This window comes from Typopeltis vanoorti, chromosome 11 (genome assembly GCF_054136105.1).
Source record: "Typopeltis vanoorti isolate ZY-2024b chromosome 11, IOZ_Tvanoo_1.0, whole genome shotgun sequence".
In the NCBI taxonomy this organism is placed as follows: Eukaryota; Metazoa; Arthropoda; class Arachnida; order Uropygi; family Thelyphonidae; genus Typopeltis; species Typopeltis vanoorti.
In genome coordinates, this window is record NC_143559.1 from 33,949,826 (window position 1) to 33,970,494 (window position 20,669).

The following is a 20,669-nucleotide window of genomic DNA, read 5'->3' on the forward strand; positions in this document are numbered from 1 at the left end:
CTTTACCTTTAAATATGGCAATGCTGTAGCCAATGAAGTTCTAACTGAGGCTGGGCTATTGCTGTTATCCTCCTGCCATGATCAGAGCTTTAATTAATAGCTCAATAACAGGTTACGTCATCTCTAAACTGTCCTCTACAGATACAGAGATAACTGGGAAGATGAAAAGCATTCTTGCTTCGCCCCTTTAAGCCAGTCCTTATAAGGACTAATTAATTGTAATTTGAAGTTATCTTCCGATTTTAACTATAATTTGACTTATTAAAAATTGAGAAGTGATCCATCAACAGGTGAAAATAAATATTTTGCGTTGGTAGTGTATATATACAAGACGCACATATGTATGTATTCTTAGACACGCTTTCCGTAAACACCAACATCAAGCAGTCAACAAAATGCGGAGAGGCTCAACCCTAATCTCCTTATGCATTGAGAACAATCTCTAAGTTCGGTATAAAGATTTTTCGAACACTGGATTTAACTTACTTTTAAAAAGTCCTCCTTAAAGTTAGAGTAAGTACAAAGATTTCTTTCGTTTTTCTTGAAAATTTAACTCGGTATATATACCCTTTGAGACTTTGATGGCAGGGAATCCATCAATCAAACTTTCTTGTTTTTTTTTTTATTCTCGTATTTTTTTTTTCTTTTTCCCGTTTTTTTAAATTCCTTTATTTTACTGGAGGCTGATTTCATACGGAATATTCGTAGTGCTTTTTTTTTTTTTTTTCCTTTCGTTCTTTCTGTATTTTCCATTTTACGCTTGGTTCCCATCCCATCATTGTTGAATCCATCAATCAAACCGATATTGACCAATGCCATGTTGGCAAACTGGAGAGTCGATTAGCGTCTTTTGATTTCCTGACAGATAAAGGAACGCACTTTCTTTTGTACGCCGCGTAATTTAATCATTAAATAACCACGTGATCAATATTCTATCGATTATCTCGTTCGTTGGACGCCACACACTTGTCATAATTCCCTTAGCGTTAACGTTGAAACCAATCTTTCAATGCATACAACTTCCATGGTTGGTTTAATGCCTTCATGCTAATTTTATTGAAGTCTTATGGGTTCCTAATTTCTCCTGATGTTTGGTAATACGAGTAAATTTATCTCGGTAACTCTCAAATAAGCGATAAACATATGTTCTTTCCAGAAAGAAAAAATATATTTACTTGAATTTTACGGCGAGAATTACACTAAAATTCTTTTGTCAACATTTGCAAAAATCATATAGCTGTGTGATCGTGGGGATTCTCGCATCATTCGAAGGTCAAGTTTTTTTTTTTTTTTCTTTTTTGATTCCTATGAAGAGTAAAATACTTCATCAAATGGTACTTAGTTTAAAGATCGTAACCTTCACCTCATTACGGACTGTGTTTATCTTGTGATGCGAATAGTAAGGCAATGGTGGGGATTCAGTTATTAGATATATTGAAAGAGATAAGGGAACAAAGGGGGAGGGAGGATCCACGTTACTCGAATTGGGAGAACTAGATCGTCTCATAGTTCTTAGTTGCCTAATTCTAATCATACAAGTCTGATCAGTAAAATAATAATACAACAATTCAAATACTAATGGATGAGCGTAATCTGTTGCTTCTGCAGCCGATATCTGCACCTGTGGATTGTTTAAGTTACTACAGATGTGAATAATGAAGGGAGGAGGGGATAAACTGAAAATCTTAGTTCATAAAAATCTTTATCCAATGGGAAATAAAATGGTAATTAAAACAAATAAAAAAAAAAAAGCACAAATTGGGAATCTAGTTGTAAGCGATAAATTGTTAATCTGACAGTTGCCGTTATCAACAACTGTTACATTCAAGTACAGATTTGTAGGGGGGGGGGGGAGAAAAACTGTTACTTCGTAGTCGACAAATCATATGAGTACGTGATTTATCTCGCACTGTCCCATTCCTATTGGAAAAGTTATGGAATTTCGCATCGGAAATCAATAAAACTGTCGATCACCAATACACGAGGGATAGAAGAAAGAGAAATTGTTCTTTGAAACCCCGTGGAATTCTAGTATTGACATAAAGGCAACCCTCTGCAGAGGCTTGGATTGTATTCTAATATTCTTCAGCGACTACGCCCATGTTTTGCATTCTATACGTCAGTTTTACGTTCAGGCAACTAAGGTTGTAAACACAGCGTTCTTTAGCCAATTTCTCTTTTTCTCCCATAAAATGCAGAAGCTAACTCGCCTTTTTCTTATTCCCCTTCGAGATGCTTCAAATGATTATACTTGAAGACACCCCCCCCCCTCCCAATGAGGCTTGTCTCACTAAATAAGAAACAGACTAATCATCGTAGCAGTTAAATCGCCCGAGTGTGTGGCAATAATGCTCATTTGGATGCGTCGTTAGCATCGATTGTTAAAATGACACAAACGGAACAGGAAGTGATATCGACGTAGATGGTAATAACTTTGACGCACGTCAGCAAGCACATCCGCAGGGGGTGGGGGATGGAAGAGTATCTGTCGCCATTGTTGACTTAACATATGTAAGCCAATTATCACCACGTGGTTAGATTCGTCAATTGTTAGCAATACTTCCTCCTGTAACTGACCGAGTACACCCACTACAGTGTCAGATCTTACTTAAAAGGCAACAACATTCCAAGATTGCATTTATAGATAATTTAGCAATAAAAATAATGTCTAAAAAGACACCATTTATTCGACTGCCTACAATCTAAGTATCAATCTGGCTATGATAACAACCTAAATGCTTTTACTCCTATCTGCATTAAACCTAAGATTCTAATGAATGGTCGTTAGCATTTTTCGATATTTGTGTTCTGGTAATGGGGACTACTTTAAGTTCATTAGGCCCCTAACAGTCATCTAGTTATGGTGAAAATAATTTCGTCAAGAGTAATAATACGTTAGTTTATAAGAAGAAATAAGCGACCAATGTGAGGACATGTTAGAAAAAGATGAACACAAAATTCTACGAGTTATTTTAACAGCAATAGACATAATCATTTAATAGAGAATCAGGAATAAATGACATGGTGGAAGTGATGCAAAAAATGTCAATTCATAATTTTATATATTCATTCACTTTTTCTAAAACTTCTTTATTCAGCTTACATCAATGTAACACTAGTTTCTTGCCAAATTGCATATACTTCTTAAACTAACTTCCCTGCCCTTAAAATCATGCACCACCCCATGACGGCATTCATTCTCAACTTCTAAGGATGCCCTGCCATCTTTTCCCTACTCTCCATAAAATGAAAACTTCCATTTATTGAAATCCTACCGCTCCCGTTTGCGTTCCACAATCCTGGTATCATCTTCCAAACCAGAAGATCAGGTGAGGTCTTATCAAAGGGCAAAATGACTTCTTTATCTTTACATGTTAAGGTTCGTTGCAGCATTGCCATGATCGCAATCAACCAGCCGTGCTCTTATATATGGCCCCTGAACTTCAACTTGCTATCTACTAACACTTCAGGATCCCTGGCCTCGTCCCACCAATATAATACGACATTGGATATCTAATCACACCAAAGTACATGAAGGACTTTGCATTTATTGACATCCTTTTTTCCATGCCCACAATTCCAGTCTATTCAAATCATTCTGCAAAAACTGCATATCAGCAGCATTCCTGATTACCCTACCGATCTTTGCATCGTCAGCAAATAACTGTATGTCGCTTGTCAAATCCTTCCCAATATCTTTAATGTAATAGTGGACCAACCACTTCTTTCACTACGCGTTATTCCTATACAGAGTCCGCGTATTACACCATCAGTTACCTTAAATCTTGCAGGCTCAGTTACCCCCGTATACCATTTTTTGATATCTGTCAGTTAGCCATCCTCTTATCCATGCTAATATTCTATAATCCAAACCCATATTCTATAATCCAATTCATGCAACAGTATTCCATGCTGTTTTCTGTCAAAAGCCTTAGCAAAATCCAAAAGTATCATGGTGTATCCATTCCCCTTGTCTAGTTCAATGGTAACATTATTATAGAATGTGAGCAAGGTGCTAAAACATGACCTTCATTTGTAAACCCATGCTGTTCATCGCAAAGTAGGTTATACGCTCCTCTAAAACAGGCAGATGAACACATATATAATAATACAGTGGACTTAGACTGTAATTCCAAAGCACTATCTGCCCAAGTGCTTTGACAATCTACTTAGATCCTGGTCTTGCCCCTTCCGTTGTGGATATGATACACATACTTTACTAATCTTTCATCTCTCTCTAATTCCAAAGCACTATCTTTGGAATTACCATGGAACCAGACAAGAGGAATGGATACACCATGATACTTTTGGATTTTGCTAAGGCTTTTGACAGAATACAGCATGGTAGACTGCTGCATAAATTGGAGAAAATGGATCTAGGTTATAGAATATTAGCATGGATAAGAGGATTTCTAACTGACAGATATCAAAAAATGGTATACGGGGGATCTGCGTCTGCAAGATTTAAAGTAACTAGTGGTGTACCATAAGGTATCTAAGTAACATCTGTAATTCCAAAGTACTATCTGACAAAGTGCTTTGGAATTACAAATATGAAAAAGTTGCCATATTTTTATTGTGACCTATTATTATACATTAGAAACCTACGTGGGCTAATTAGTTCGAAACACTTTGCTGTGGTTCGCACTGATATAAATTTAGAGGAGGTAGATGATGCAAGTACTGCTCAACTAATACCCATATATAATGATTTAGTTATTTAGCTAAGCCATCGATATGTAATTATTAATTTTGATATAGAAAAATTTATCAATTCTTCATATGTAACCTCAAGGGGAGGGGGTTAAAGAATACCATTTTATACTATTATATGAAAAAGACACGACCATTACTAAATTCCTATCGACATTTCTCTTATCAGATGTTACATTTCCGCCTTCGAACTGCATCAATCCACTTAGATCCTGGTCTTCCCCCTACCGTTGTGGAGATGCACATGCTTTACTAATCTTTTCTCTCCCTGCTTTAAGTGATTATAACACCTCCCCCCAGCTCTGCTAACGATGTCAAGTACCTCCCTAATACGTCATTTTAATGTGATCCAGACATCGATGCCATCTGTTCACATCCCTAATCTTTCTCGGAACTCTTTCCTTTGATCAACCGTTTTATTTCTAATCCACTTCTCAGATCCATAAGTTAAAATTGGTTAGAACTGCTGGTTTAGCATTTTTGGCTAATTTCTCTCTAATATTAATACATTTCTAATTTATTTCCAAATTATGAAACTAAACATACTATAAATAAATTAGCATGCAACAATTTTTTTTAAACAGCTATAAGCTCTGATCATGGCAGGAGGATAACAGCAATAGCTGAGCCTCAGTTAAAACTTCATTGGCTACCGCATTGCCATCCATTACCCTCCCTGGGTACCCATTTCAGTCGCCTCTTACGACATGCATGGGCTGGTATGTGAGTAAAGCCCCTCTCTAAAAATTAAGACGATCCCCCGGACTACTCCCTACGAGTGGCCGAAAGATCGTCCAACTCAGTGACGGGCCCACCACCACTGAGCAGATCCGCTCATATTCCAGAGAAAAGCATCCACCGACAAGGCCCCTTACGGGCCACGCAGGAGAACACCCTCCACAGAGACTCAAAATGCTCCCAGGGAGCAAAATTCAGGAAGAAACCTGAGAAAGCGAAACTCTGCGTCCCATTTTAGTCGCCTCTTACGACATGCATGGGTTACAGTGGGGCTACTCTTATCTCGGCCAAAACACGGCTATGCAACAAGTGAAATTTGATTTTCAAATTAAAAAAAAAGTATACATGACTAATTATTAACATAAAATTGTTTAAGTATATTTGTTTTTATACAAGTAAATCTGTTGATTCACCTTCTCTTGGTTCCCAAGTGACCTTAACCGTAATTTTCACGTTTTAAAAATTCATCAACGTCTGATTATTAACAACCAGACGTCTCATTCACCGAGTAAAAATGCGAAGAAGTTACGATCCCTTAATTAGTTTAACAGAGAGAATTATTCATATGCAACAACGTCATCAGTTAGTGTGCGACACAAACACGAATCTTAGACATTTGCTTCGGTATTAAACTGCCATTAACACACTGATGAGTGACTACTTGTTAGGGCTAAATTCAATGAGCAAATCACTTCGAATGACAGCCACACTTATTAATACGATTATTAAAGAACTCGCAGCAAAAGTTATTAGGTTTGTTGTGTAGTTAAACAGAAATCGTACGTTTAATGTAACATTAACCGCCAGCAACACGTTTGACCACGCACGAGTCACGTTCCATTTCCCAGCAGATTTATTTGTAGCTGCAAACTCGCACGGGAATATTGTTAACGTGCCAAATAATTATTGGGGAATTAATATGGCCGCTGAAGTCATAATCCACACGCCACGAGCGCCTCTAGAAAGGCAAACAGCATACCACGTGCAACGTGTTCATTACAACAATGGATCTCTGTTTCGTTCCACCTATTACAGGAAACCATGGTTGCCTTAGCAACCAACAGAAATCAACAACTCCTTTCTTAATAAGTAATTTGCTTGTTCATAAATAATGAGTTTGAATGTCGTCTGCATGTGTTAACGGCAATTGCAGCTGTCATTTGCTTTTCTGGGCTTCGGATGACGTGGTTACCTTAAGGGAGTATGAGACGCAGCATCATTACGTATTTAATGTACGATCCTTTAAGCTTTATATTCCAACCATCATCCGCATAATAGAAGAATTGGCGATCTAAAGTAAATAATTTAGCACTCTTAAACCCAGGCTCGCTCACGTAAATGTAATTTTATCAGTTAATGACTGGGCGGGCAACTGTTTTCCCTTTAACGCAAGACCGCTAATTTATATGCTTAGTGAAAATTGATTCCATCGCTGCGCGCTAACTTCGCAACATGCAAATCCAGATTTCTTTATTTTCGTTGTAGTTACTATCATCTACCGCGGGGCCCACTCCGATTCTAATTTCGGCTCTGGCTTTTCAACTGCGTGCGGGAGTGATTTGCATAGTAAGTTCACGTAAATAGTGGATGTGTTGGGTGCGTGTTCTATGGTCGATTTGTCTGTGTGTGAGGGGGGAAAACCCCCCCTCACGACCTCGGTCCGAGACCGACTAACTCGATACGGAGCCAAAGGGCGAGAAAAAAATTTTCTAAGTTTACGTCGCCCAGATTTGAACACGAGCCGTTTTACTCCGCAAGCGAACGCCGTATGCGTTGCGCCACCGAGGTCCGTGCTAACTTTTTTTTTTAAAACTGACTTATTGTTTACTAAACGCCATCTGTCAGTGGTGGTTGCAATCACAAATTTGTTTTAACAACAGCTTCAATGATAAAATATTCTCCGAATATTTTTTTCACTCTTCGTAACTGAATTTTTATATTAATATCACGATGTGTATTCATTTCAATTAATAGTTTTCTTCTTAGTCAACAGATGGCATCACAAGTAGCGCGGTTACTTATTCCTACCAAGGAAGTCAAAAAATGATGACGGACTACATCCTAGACTTTCTCTTTAATGAAAGTTTATCCATCGGAAACCTATAGTACATTAAGACTATGGAAAGTTAACTAAATACTTCGAAATTTTTGCAAGCCACTCCTGATATTCGATACGGAGCGTGTTGGGCAGCTACTAATATCCCATAGGTGTCCCTGGTAGTTCCCCGATAGAGCGAGACATGCCCTCCCCTCTAGAGGTATTTCTATTCGAGAATACTTCTTTTTTTTTTCATCAGAATTTATCGTAAACTTATTCGAAATATCAACATGAGGTGGCCTGCATAGCCCTACCATTGACTTCCGTCTTATTTGCCCATTTTCGATAAGAGATTTAAAAATTAAGAAGGGATAATGTGTCCTCTCATAACGTATGCGTCTATGACCTCTGATCCTTTTTTATATATAAACTGCATCGTTTACGCCAAATGAATCATAAAACTGATCATAAACACTATCAAAGTTCCCATTCGAGTCTATAAAAAGGCGAATCTCAGAACAGCTTGATGTTGCCCGTTAACGCACCTTCTACTAAATTACCATCGTTAGCTGCCGTTTCAAAAACAGCTAATTATTACGCGGGCCAAAATAATTATTCGCCGCATTACTGCCCGAGGATGGATGATAGGTCCAATTTAAGCGGGCTACGGTGCGTATGGGTAGGCGATAGTCGCACGTGCAGGAAAAGAGTTCTGTTTCTCCGTGGAAACATCGAAGCGTGTAAGTTATACCGTCATGTTACACCCTGGTGGTTCGGTTAGTGATTAGAACTCCCCCCCCCCGCTTTACCTAGTGATAGTTTTTATTGTTCGTTTAATATGAGTAAAGAAATATTTTATTTATATAATAATTCGAAGTGAATTATGGGAAGTACAAGCATATTACTTACGATCCCATAAATTTGATAATATTTTTATGTCAGAACTCCCTAAAGAAGTATTCTAGAGGGTTGATTGAGTCTCATTTGATCTGATGTAAGACAGCATATCAAGTTCAGGTAATTTTGTTTTCTTTTTCAAATATTGACTTAACGAACGATAAAACTAAAGGCATGGAGATACCTATTAAGATCTTTACTAAGTAAACAGCGTGCTATCATCAGACAAAATGGGTTATTTATTGAAGAATAGGGCGTAACAACAGGATGTTCTTTTGAATCGTGACAATGCTTTCCTTGATTCAAAGACTTTTTATTCTAAAACTTATTACGTAACAAACATGCAGTCACTACTTGTCTGAACGAAGAATTAAAAGTGCTTGCATATTTTACAGTTTTCAAGGTTTCCCGATGCCAACCTCCACCAGGTCGTCCTGATGATTATCTTTGTCCGACACACATCTTCATTCCTTGTTTTGTCTTTAGCGATGTCTACCGATCCATAGGGCATATGGGATGATACATTGGTTGTAAAGTTTGTTTCTTCTTTTAAGTATCTCCAAGGGTACGAGCAGTGACTTTTTCGTATAGTTTGGCTTATTCCAAATTTCTTCAATGCTATTGAAATACCATCGTACCGAAGTACATTTCTCTTAGCTGATTCAACGATGATCGATTGTGCTAAATCTCTTTCTGAATCCAGCTTGTTTATTAGGCTGAGCTTTCTCCACTAATCTTTATAGATAGTTTATATATACTTGCGAGTTTATATTTCAGTTGTATCCATCTTCTCCTGACATTTTAATATTCTTCAATTTCAAAAATGCTTTCTTCTTCTGTCTTCCATGTGATAGCATTTACGACAGTGCTTGGGTTGTTATTCAATTCTGAAAAATATTCCGTAGCCCTTTTACTATGCTTTTTTTTTTATTGCGTCCATTTTCATCTGATGAATCAGAATTTGTTTGGCAGTACTTGCATATTTTTGTTGTACTTTCCTTTTCCCGGTAGTTGGAAAAGTTATATTTTATCTTCTACAGTTCGCTTCAGTCTTTCAAAGTAATTACTACTCCAGACATCTGGGATATCCTTATTTCACCATCTCCTTTTACTTTATCCTTACCTAAGAATCCTCCCTTGATCTTGTCGAGCTACTTCAACAGATTGCTGACTTACTTTCCAGAGCCGTCTCTTCTTAGTGTATTATGTCGTTTACGCTGTTTTCACTTATTTAGTTTCTTCCCTATTATGTGCTATTTATAATTCCTTTTTTGATCTCTCGCTCTCCTATTTAGGCCACTCATTCCATCATTTCTTTTAACCTTGGTATTCTTGCGCGGTCCATTCTAACATTGAGTATATTTTTAGTTCTTTACGTATTTCTTTTTTGTCGCAGAGGTACAGTAGAGAATATCAAACCAAAACTCTTATTCTTGTATGCGTTTCACCTTGGTTAGCTTTTTGTCGTCTTTAGGAAGTTTAAAATATACCGCATTTGAAACAATTAATTTGTTCTGAAATTTTATTTTCATCTTCGCTTCTTTGCAAACAAAAAGGGTATTAAGTGTAGTTTCACGATCCAGTTTTTTTTCTTTCGTATTGATCTATCCACAGTATATATAAAATATAAGCGTGGTGACAGCGGGAGTCCTGAACGGACCCTTCTGTAACTTTTTAACTGATCGTTTTGATTCGCGTTAGTTATTGTGGAAAGCAACTGATTTGGAATGTTTAAATGACTTTGTTTTAAAGTCAGTAAATCTACAAATGCTAAATGTTTCTGTCCATGTTGAATTCACCACCTTTTCCATGTATATGTAAAAACGGAGTCAATAAATGATCGTCCTTGGTGGACGCCATGGTGTTCTTCAAGGTTTTGAAGCCAATATTCAACTTATATAATAACCGGTATGTTTAGGAATCTTATTCTGCTAGTTTTCAATGTTACACTTATCCTTTTTATATATAAGGTGTTCAGTATTTTTCCTTGCTTCCAGATATTGTTAACTAATAAGTTCTATATATATTCTCTAAGAGATTTTCCTAATTTATTGCGATATGCTGGATTTCTTCCACTGTATAGTCGGCAGTTAATATTATACAGATTTTAGTTTCGTTACTATCTTGCCAACAGTTTAACCAGGGTTTTAACTCCTTATTCATGTTTCTTGAAGTATGTATGTTTAGTCTTTTCAGGGAAAACTCTCTTTCCAGTTCTGCTAGGAAGTGATCGCATGTTTTACTCTTTTGTGTTTATAATTAATTCTGCTTTACTAATTTTGTATATATTTATTAATTGTTTATATGCTTTCAATATTCTCATTCACTTTATTTTTTTTGTTCGGAGACATTGTGTTGTTACACTTATTAATAGTTTTAATTATCTTTTTTTTCCCTTCAAATAATTAATAATTTTATCATCCAAGAGTTGAACTCTAAGGAATTGCTCTTTGTAATAGTTTGGTTAATTTTAAAATCTTGGGAATGTTCTCAGTTTACCTTGTGATAGATCATGATCTACTGCAAGAGTAATCCTAGCTATTATATTATATATTTTATGTTTCTTATTTATAGCAAATATTAGAAATTTATCCACATCTATAAAGTCTATATCTTCACCATTTGTTCTTATCGTACATCTGTACCAAGTGGAATGTTTTCTACTCGGCCATTGAAATCTATTATTAATAGACAATATGACTTGTATACAGATAACAATGCTTGAAAAAAAGAAAATCTAAATTTTTCGAATATTATCGGCTGTAAAAAAAAGTCCATCTATTTTAAACAAAACACCCAAATAAACCTATTTAGGCAATTACATTTTCACTCTTTAAAATCCGAGTTATAAAAAGAGAGTGACAGCCCTATCAGTTGGATTCCATCTCTACGGACCCTATTATCTCGAGTCATCCGACTTACTACGAACATTACCTACTCAAGTATTGCTCTTCCCAGCATGCCATTCCCAGTGAATAGTACCGTGTGTAAAAAAGGTGGTTTCCAACAATATTGAACGATGTTTTCAAACATGGTGGCTACGGGGATATTCTTTCCCCTTTGCTCCATTTCACAGATTGAACTTTTTTTTTTTCCTTTGCCATGAGAAACTCAAGCGCATCTATGGCCATCTCTTATATCGCACGTGGGGGAGAGATGAACTCAGGTTACTCGTGCAGTCATGTTATAGTTTCCGAGCGGATGGGAAATCCACTCCGAGGTGAATAACTAGACGAGCGGAGGTCATATGCTCCGATGTTCTAAAATATTAAAAAAGTCTCCGAAAACAAGGCAAAGTAAGCCATACCAATTTTCCATACTGCGGACCATCTTTCTTATATTTCACTGGGAAAAGGGGGGGTGTAAAGCTAAGTACTGAAACCCGACTTAAAGCGCACATAATGTGGTACAGAGGAGACGCAACATAAAAAAAGTTTGTTTGCTCGGAAAATATCCCTTCTTTATTCTTTTTATTAGCTGAAACAAGCAATTGTATTAGTAGTTAAGGAACGAGGGACATGTATTTCACCTGTTTTCGTGTGGGTGTACGAAAACTCCACTTTGGTTTAGTCATCAATGTTACTTCCGGTAGCAGTAGTACATTATTAAGACTGTACGGTTCTCTTTCCAACAATGCAACTTGAGATGTTTGTGAAATAAAGAAAATCATCCCAATAAGTTTAAGAAGATACTCCGGGAAGATGGTTGTTATTTATTTCATTTCTACGTAGCGAAATAGATCCTGATATCCCACCCCATCTTAAAGTTAAAAAATTTAGTTTTAAAGCTAAAAATCGATGTTTTTTTTTTTGTTCTTTACTTTCACGCTTAGTTGTCGATGTAAAAGCTGTTTTTTTTTAATCGCCATCTTCCTTAATCTTTGCTCCTTTAAGTTTAGAACTGAAAAAGAAAATTTTCAATGAAAAGATTAGAATTCAAAATCTGTCTACAACATAACACTTATGAGTAATCTTATTTATAAAAAGAAAAGGTGTATTTACAAAAAAATTTTCTTATGAAATTATTTTACTAATTTAATTGAATTATTCTTTTTTTTATATATCAAATTATAAATTAACTAAAATGTAGTTTTGTCCATTCAAGTGAAGATTACTACTACGTTTCACCCTTGACATGATTCAAAACAGGACGACAGAAACTATTTCTATATAAAAATGTACACTCTTATTTTCTTATATCAAACATATATAGTATACATTATAATAATTAGAAATGAATTGTTTTAGAGCTAATAAAGAAATATATCATAATGTTTTGGGAATATGTAATCAAGTACAGGCAGTCCTCGGTTTACGCCTCAGTTCGGGTTTGAGGAAATGATCGACCGTGAGATGCGGTGATTAATACCCTTGGAGGGTAATGGATGGCAATGCTGTAGCTGTTACCCCCTGGGGCACCGAGATTCGAGAGTTTGAGTTCGCTCTCTTAAGGTTTTTGCCTTAAGGGAGCAATTTGAGTCTCCGAAGAAAGTGTTTTCCGGCACGGCCGGTGAGGGGCTTTGTCGGTGAATGCTTTTCTTCGGAATATGAGCGATTCTGCTCGATGGTGGGGGAGCCCGTCACTGAGTGGAACCAGCGCTGAGATGGACGGTCTTTCGGCCACTATAGAGTGGTCTAGAGATCGTCCGAATTTTTAGAGTTCGCCTTTACTTAAACATCGGTGATCATTGCCATCCAATACCCTCGGAGGGTAATGGATGGCAATGCTGTAGCCAATGAAGTTCTGAGGCTCTTACCCTCTTGCCATGATCAGAGCTTTAATAGCTCAATAACACCTTATCCCTACACTGTCGTCTACAGATAACGGGGAAGATGAAAAGCATTCTTGCTTCGCCCCTTTAAGCTAGTCCTTATAAGGACGCCTCAGTTCCTTTTGGCATTGATTGAACGGATTATTGTGCGACTCTTGATTGTTTATTTATTTGTGCACATTCGTGTCTCTCAGGATTAATCTGAACGTATTGGAACACCTAATCACCAAAGGACCACGAGTGGTGGTGATAAAACCTACTAAGGTAAGACATTTCCCTATCTGTGTAAATCATCGTTAACACGACCATGGAAAAGCCCCTAACATTCGAAAAAGTTTACAGAGAGTTCCTAAGATTAGGAAAACTCTTAAACGATAACTGGCCAGGGAAGGCAAAACTGTACGACACATCCCCCCCCCCAGAAACAATCACAGACGACATCATGGATGACCAAAACAACGAAGACGACACAGATCTACAACAAGACTTAGCACTTTTGCCACAAACAGAACAAGCAAAGCCTACCCAACAGCAGAATCACATGCCGATTTCCAAAAAGTACAAAAGAAAGAAAAACCCCAGTCATCTTAAGGGTCAAGGAACACTGGACGTCGATTGCCACCGCTATAAAAACAACAAACACGGACGAAGGAATTCGCATCCAACCTAAGATATCGACAGACTACAGAAACATAACAAAGTTCTTGGATAACAGCAACCTGCCATACCACACATTCCAACTCAACGGCGACAAACATCTGCAAGTAGTACTACGAGGAATCACAGAAACAATATCAACAGAAGAAGTCACCACAGACCTACATATCAAGGGATTTAAACCCGTTAAAGTAAGCCAAATGCACAGCGCAGACAAGACTCCCTACCCTTTGATACTAGTAGAAATCTCTAAAGACAAGAATGACATATACGACCTAATTATAAAAGTAGAGGCTCTGAGACGCAAATCCACACCAACACAATGTCACAGAAGTCAGAAGCGGGCATGCACAGCGATGCTGCAAAGCGGAATTCCGATGCGTAAAATGCGGAAGAAAACACGCACCCAGTCAGCGAAATATGCTAACTGCGGGGGCCCACACCCTGCCAACTACAGAGGGTGTACAGCGCATCCCCAAAACAGCAAACCGATACAAGAAGGACCCATCCAGCAAATCGCAGCCTCCATAAAAAACGGAAGAACATATGCAGATGCTGCAAGAAGACCCCAAAACAAAACATCCTCAGCAAACCAATCTTCTCAACATAAGCTGTATAGGAGAGATGCTTGCAGAACTCAGACAAACTAACCCAACACAAGAGGCCAAGGACATCATTCTAAAACACACACAGATTTTGTTCTCTGCACTCCTTATCCATTAAGCACCAAAGAAAACCCAACTCTCTACAGATGATCAGCTGGAATGCTAACGGAGCAATAGAACTACAAGAGTTCGCGGCAGAGACCCAAGTAGACATCATCCTAGTAAATGAAACACACCTGCGCACATGTGACAAGATAAGAATCAACAACTACACCATGTACCGCACAGACAGAACCTACGCAAGAGGAGGAGGTACAGCCATCTTCTTTAAAAGGAGCATAAAACACAATGCAATAGCCAGACCTCAAACAGATCATATGGAAACAACAGGAATGGAAATACACATGGAGAACACAAGCAGTGTTACGATATTTGCAGCCTACAACCCTCCAAATAAAAAACTCCTAGAAACAGACTTAGATGAAATACTGAACACAGTAAGGGCAGTAATCATAGCCGGAGACCTCAACGCCCAACATCCGATCTGGAACAATAGAAACACCAATAACAACGGAAAAATACTCAACACATACGCCACCACAAGAAATATGGCAATAATAGGACCAACAGAACCCACGTACTATGGAGCTACCGGCCGTCCAGATGTCCTCAACATAGCCATACTACAGAGCATACCATACAACTACCATATACAGTCAGTAAACGAGCTGAGCTCAGACCATAACTCCATCATTCTACAGCTAGGCACCATACAGGACCCAACAAAAGACAGCACCACCACAGTAAACTGAAATCAACTGCCCACAGCCCTTCAAGAAAATTTCAGCCCAGTACCACACATAACAAACACAGAAGAGATGGAAAGGGCAGTCGCAACATTTGAAAAACAAATAGCGACAACAATATCCTCTGTAACAACCACAAGAACATCCCCAAACAAAAGACTGAGAAGACGATATCAAAGGACCCCACAGACAAACAAGCAATGAACAAAGCAACAAACGAAGTCAGATACGCGCTTAAAGACCATCGCAACCAACAATGTAACAACTAAACACAGAAGACCAAGCACAGCACAAATCCCCCAATCAAAGGGGAAAACAAAATGGCATACAAAGAAGAAGGCTTCGCAGACCTAAACGTCATCCAGAAAATCCATAAACAAGTAAGCAAGATAGCCTGGAACACCAAACCTGCCCAGAACACAGAACCCACGTCACCAAAAAACTAAAAACCAAGAACGCCCCAGGCCCTGACGAAATCCCGAACAGAGCACTTAAACTACTCCCCCGCAAGGGTATCATACACCTAGTAGCCATCACCAACGCCATATTACGACTAAAACACTACCCAGAACGCTGGAAACTAGCAGACGTCTTTCTCATCCCTAAACCAGGTAAGGACAAGCAATTCCCACAAAATTACAGGCCCTTCAGCTTACTATCTTGCATAGGCAAAATAGCAGAACACATAATCCTTGTAAGGATCCAAGAAGCAACAAAAAATAACAACATAGTACCTGATGAACAATTCGGCTTCAGAAAAGGACACTCAACAACCCATCAAATCTACAGTCATAGAACATATCACTCAAAGATACGAATGGCGCCAACACTCAGGAGCAATCTTCGTAGACATCAGGAGGATGTCTACGAATGAGATCAGGAGGACAACTTCCTTGTTCTACACAGTCTTGAAATTCTTTAGGAAAAGCAGCCGCTGCCGCAACATCTGCACTTGCCGCCTCACCACATAATTTGACACTATGGCACTTACTTCAAGACTTAAATCTCATGAACCAACCTTGGCTTCCTAAAAATGTTTCTTCGCCTCCATCTGTCTTTTTAAGATCCTCAATCGTACATATTTTGTATTTAGTGCTGCCGTAGATTGTTGCGCAGACTGTTTTATTCTATCTGCATTTTTCATAATTGTAGTAACAGTCGATGGAGAACCTCTACAGACACGTGCTAATGTCTGTAGAAGTTCACCCTTCTACAGACATTAGCACGTGTCTGCCCATCTTCCATTCTTCGAATCACCTCCGTCTTCTTTTCAAGTCTGATTGATTTTTGCGCTTTCTTAACACCAAGTTCCGTTAACTTTTCTGCACTTCTATTATCAGACATGGTATATGTAATTACATACGTACGTAAAAAAAAAATTAAACAGAGCAATTAGGTAGATTCAACATTAAAACTAGGTTTGATACATATACGTCGTAGTAGCTCGGTAAACACTCAAACACTAGAGTGCCAGCTAGCGTCGTTTCTCAGTCAACAGGCGTAAACCGAGGGCTGCCTGTACTTGGCCTCAAAAATAAAAGTTTTAGATTTAGCGTTATGTCGTATAGACATTCCACTTTTTTTTTTCAATTAAATATAATTTTTCTTTCTTTTACTTCATATATGCTAATGCGTCCCTTGAAAAAAAAAAAACGGATCGCTAGTACACTCGATCGCCAGATATTTGAAAATCAATAACCCTACCATTAGTCGAATATATTAGGGAAATCTCGCTACCAGAAGTTACAGTGGACTCTTATCTTCAAGGAAGGCAATGTTCCCGAAACTTACGATGGGAAACAAATTACGTTTCTAGAAAAGCGGGGTGGTTGTCTCGTAGGAAATCCCAGCTCCGCATCTTCCAGCGGACACACACATCATCCCCGGTCAAGTTGATGTAGTGGCACTAATGCTCTTTATTGACTGATAGCATTTAAATTAATCTACCCTAATGCAGAACTTCAGGGAAAACTTCCGATAAACGCGATCTTGATGTATGTACCGCTGATGAGACGGCCAGTAATGGTCGGGATTTTAATACGTTCGCTTGCGTAAATCAGCGGGCACTTCCTCGAAGTGTCTGTAGAAGTCAAATGATGAAGTAAACAGGGTAGTTCCATAACCAGCATCTTAACTGCGAAATTAAGAGGCTAAAGTCTATTGAACGACATCAAATTATCCATTTCCCATCCCTCTTGTATACGTTATACAGTGGAAGTTTGTCATTATTTTATGTTTAAACAACAATATATATATCTCACTATTCAGCCTACATGTACATGAATTAGTTTATATTTTGTCATCGGTTCACTTCCTTAATTTTTCTCAGATCCCTCATATCTGTAGTCTCTAGTCTAGTCTTCGATCAACTACTTTATTTCTAACCCATCTCTCACTTCGTAAGTTAAAATTGGTATAAACGCTTCGTTTATTCTGTTATCTATTTCCACATTTAACTAAAAACCATGCCTAAACAGCTGAAATATTTCCCAAGTTCTATAGGATCTCCATTTAGGATACAGCTGAAGTTTTTCTCTTTTTTATTTGCTAGAAACGTTTGGTACGTTTTCTTTAACTTCTTGTGTCCACCACGGTTCTTATTTTACTATGCTTGTCTATTGATGTCTTCTTCAGAGTTTGCCAATGAGCCTTCAAACTGCTTCAAAATTTCTTTAATAATGTTTGTATAGTCGAGTCTACAATTTACCTCTAAGAGCTGCTCAACTATAATTTTTTTTTAAAATCTTTCTTACATATTTTTCAACATGATATCCATTTTTATCGTGCTTGGCACTAAGTCATGGACAGTTCCAGTTTAAAATCTTCTGTACACTCTTGTTTCCTGAACCAGTCAAAGCCAACAATGGCGTAGTCAATGAGGCTTTTATTTCTTGTGTCCTCTCCACGTGAACTTGCGCACATCTTTATGTTAAAAGATGGCATTAGTAATGACTAGTCCGTGTCCTGAGCAGAAATCTAGCAGATACCATTATTAGCTTTCCCAAAATGTTCCTATATGCTTGGTGAGATTCACTTTTTACCAGAATCAAAGCTGGGATGTATGGAATACATATATGCAATGTTTTGTTGATTATTTCAGTAAATTTAAAGCATAAAAGACACAAACACATCGAAGGAGAAGAAATATTTTATTAAAACAACTTTACAAGCTTATAATTCTCTAGTATAACACTAACATCAGAGTAAAAAAAGACAAGATAAAAACAATTAATATAAATTCGAAAAATTTAAATAATCAGGTTTAAAAGTGATATCACAGTAGATTATTAAAGTTAATTTGTTTTTTCTCTTTCGGATACCTCCTTCCCAAATGAGGGAGGCCAAATCAGCATTGAGTCGATGTAAAAAGACATCACACGATTCCTTGAATAAGCACACGAAGTTAAAGAACTTATGTGAAGAAGGGTCATGGATCACCTAATTCTGAGATAAGCTGGAGAAAACAGATGCAGTTCCTCTTTTAACTACTGGTCTGTCCATATTAGTTAAAACCACGTGAACAGGAAAGAAGGAGGTAGAAAACTGAATTTTGTTAGAATATTCTAATTTACTAGAACTGTAGACAGATAATTATTAGCATTCTCTTAATAATAAACTATTTCCTATGTTATCAGATTCATGTGTTAACTCGGGATAGATATCTATGTATTCTGAATAGATCTTCCAGTAGACGTACCTCTAAATCTTCTCTAAAAATAAAAATCAAGAAGACAACGTATGAGAGAGTTAAATTTTATCATAAATTAATCTTATGAAAGAAATTTCGGAGGTCATTCTCTGAACGAGTCCAAATTGCAAAAACATCATCCACAAGCTGTAAACGAGAGATCTGAGCCACATAAGTTTCATTATATCAAGAAAAATTAGGCTCTAAAAACTGGTAACATCAAGACATTTTGGATTTTGAAATAAAATCAAACATTTTTTCTGTGTAGGAAGGATAAGTTCCATTACTTGAAGAAATATTTGAGAGATATTCAGTAATTTGGTATGTAGGATCATCAAATAGGGCTGTATATTTGATGGCTCCGTATATCTATAGTCAAATCCATAAATATACGGAGATTGGTTATGGTTTCTTTATCAAAATAAATTGTCTTCAATTTTGCTCAGCATCTTGAGTTATCACTTCATAGGCTCAGTAGGTCTATAAATAATCCATTTAATACGATAAACAGTTCTCGATCCTATTCAAAATGCAAATCTTTAACTGTAATGATAATCTTGTTAAAATCCAATTTACGAAGAGCTAAAAAACTTTTTTTTTACATTATCATGATGATTAAAGCAATACTTAGTCTTTACCTGAGTTGCAAGTCAGCAGTTAGAATTGAAGGAAGTACAGGAAGATGGTTTAATGTTAAATCTAATGTCAGACTAGGATGTACATTGTCCCCTCTGTTATTCATTATCTATATGGATCACATTATGAAGGAAAGTGGTATTAAATCTGATATCAGAATTGGAGATGTTAATGTCAGCTCTTTTGCTTTATGCGGATGATGTTATACTTCTAAATAAATCCGCTACAAGTTTGCAAGATTCCCTCACTAAATTCAATAACTGTTGTAATAGATATGGTATGAAGGTCAGCATTAAAAAGACAAAGACAATAGGCAGAAGCAGTGAAAATATCAACTCCATTGTGAATGGAGGACCTACAGAACAAGTAAAACATTTCAGCTGCTTAGGTACGATTTTTAGTGAAGATGGTAAATTAAATATGGAAATATACAACGGAATCAACAAAGCTGGTATGGTAACAAAGCTGGTATGGTGGGAAGTCAATTGAATAAATTCGTATGGAATAAGAGAGAAATTAGTCGGAACACTAAATTAGCTCTATACAAGACAGTGTTCAAACCAATTTTAACTTAAGAATCCGAGAGATGAGTTAGAAATAAAATACTTGACTAAAGACTAGAGACCTCAGATATGAGAGGCGTGAACAGATGGCATCAATGGCAATATCATATTAAAAACGAGGATAGTAGGAAAGAACTTGACATTGTCAGCATCCAGGAATGCATTAGCAGAGCTAATCTCAGGTGGTGTGGTCACTTAAACAGAATGGGCAAAGAAAGATTAGTCAAACAAGTGTTCTCTGCCAGGGAAAAGACCCAGATATACGTTGATTGATATGGTAACAATTGTCTTAGAAGACAGCCTGTTATCTATCAACATTCCAATATTATCAGATCTTATATTTCTAATATGGAACAAAATTGCTGCTGATAGGAAGTTAGTAATGATGTAAGTATTCATATAGTACTGTCATAAGATCCTGCACCCAACCTGAGGGTAGATGGTAAGAATTTGACGATGATGGTTGAAGATATTTTGCACTATAGAAAACTTGCGCAACTTCCATTTAAATCTTGTTTAGCAATACGTAACTGGTAGAGTAGCAATTTACTTCTGCC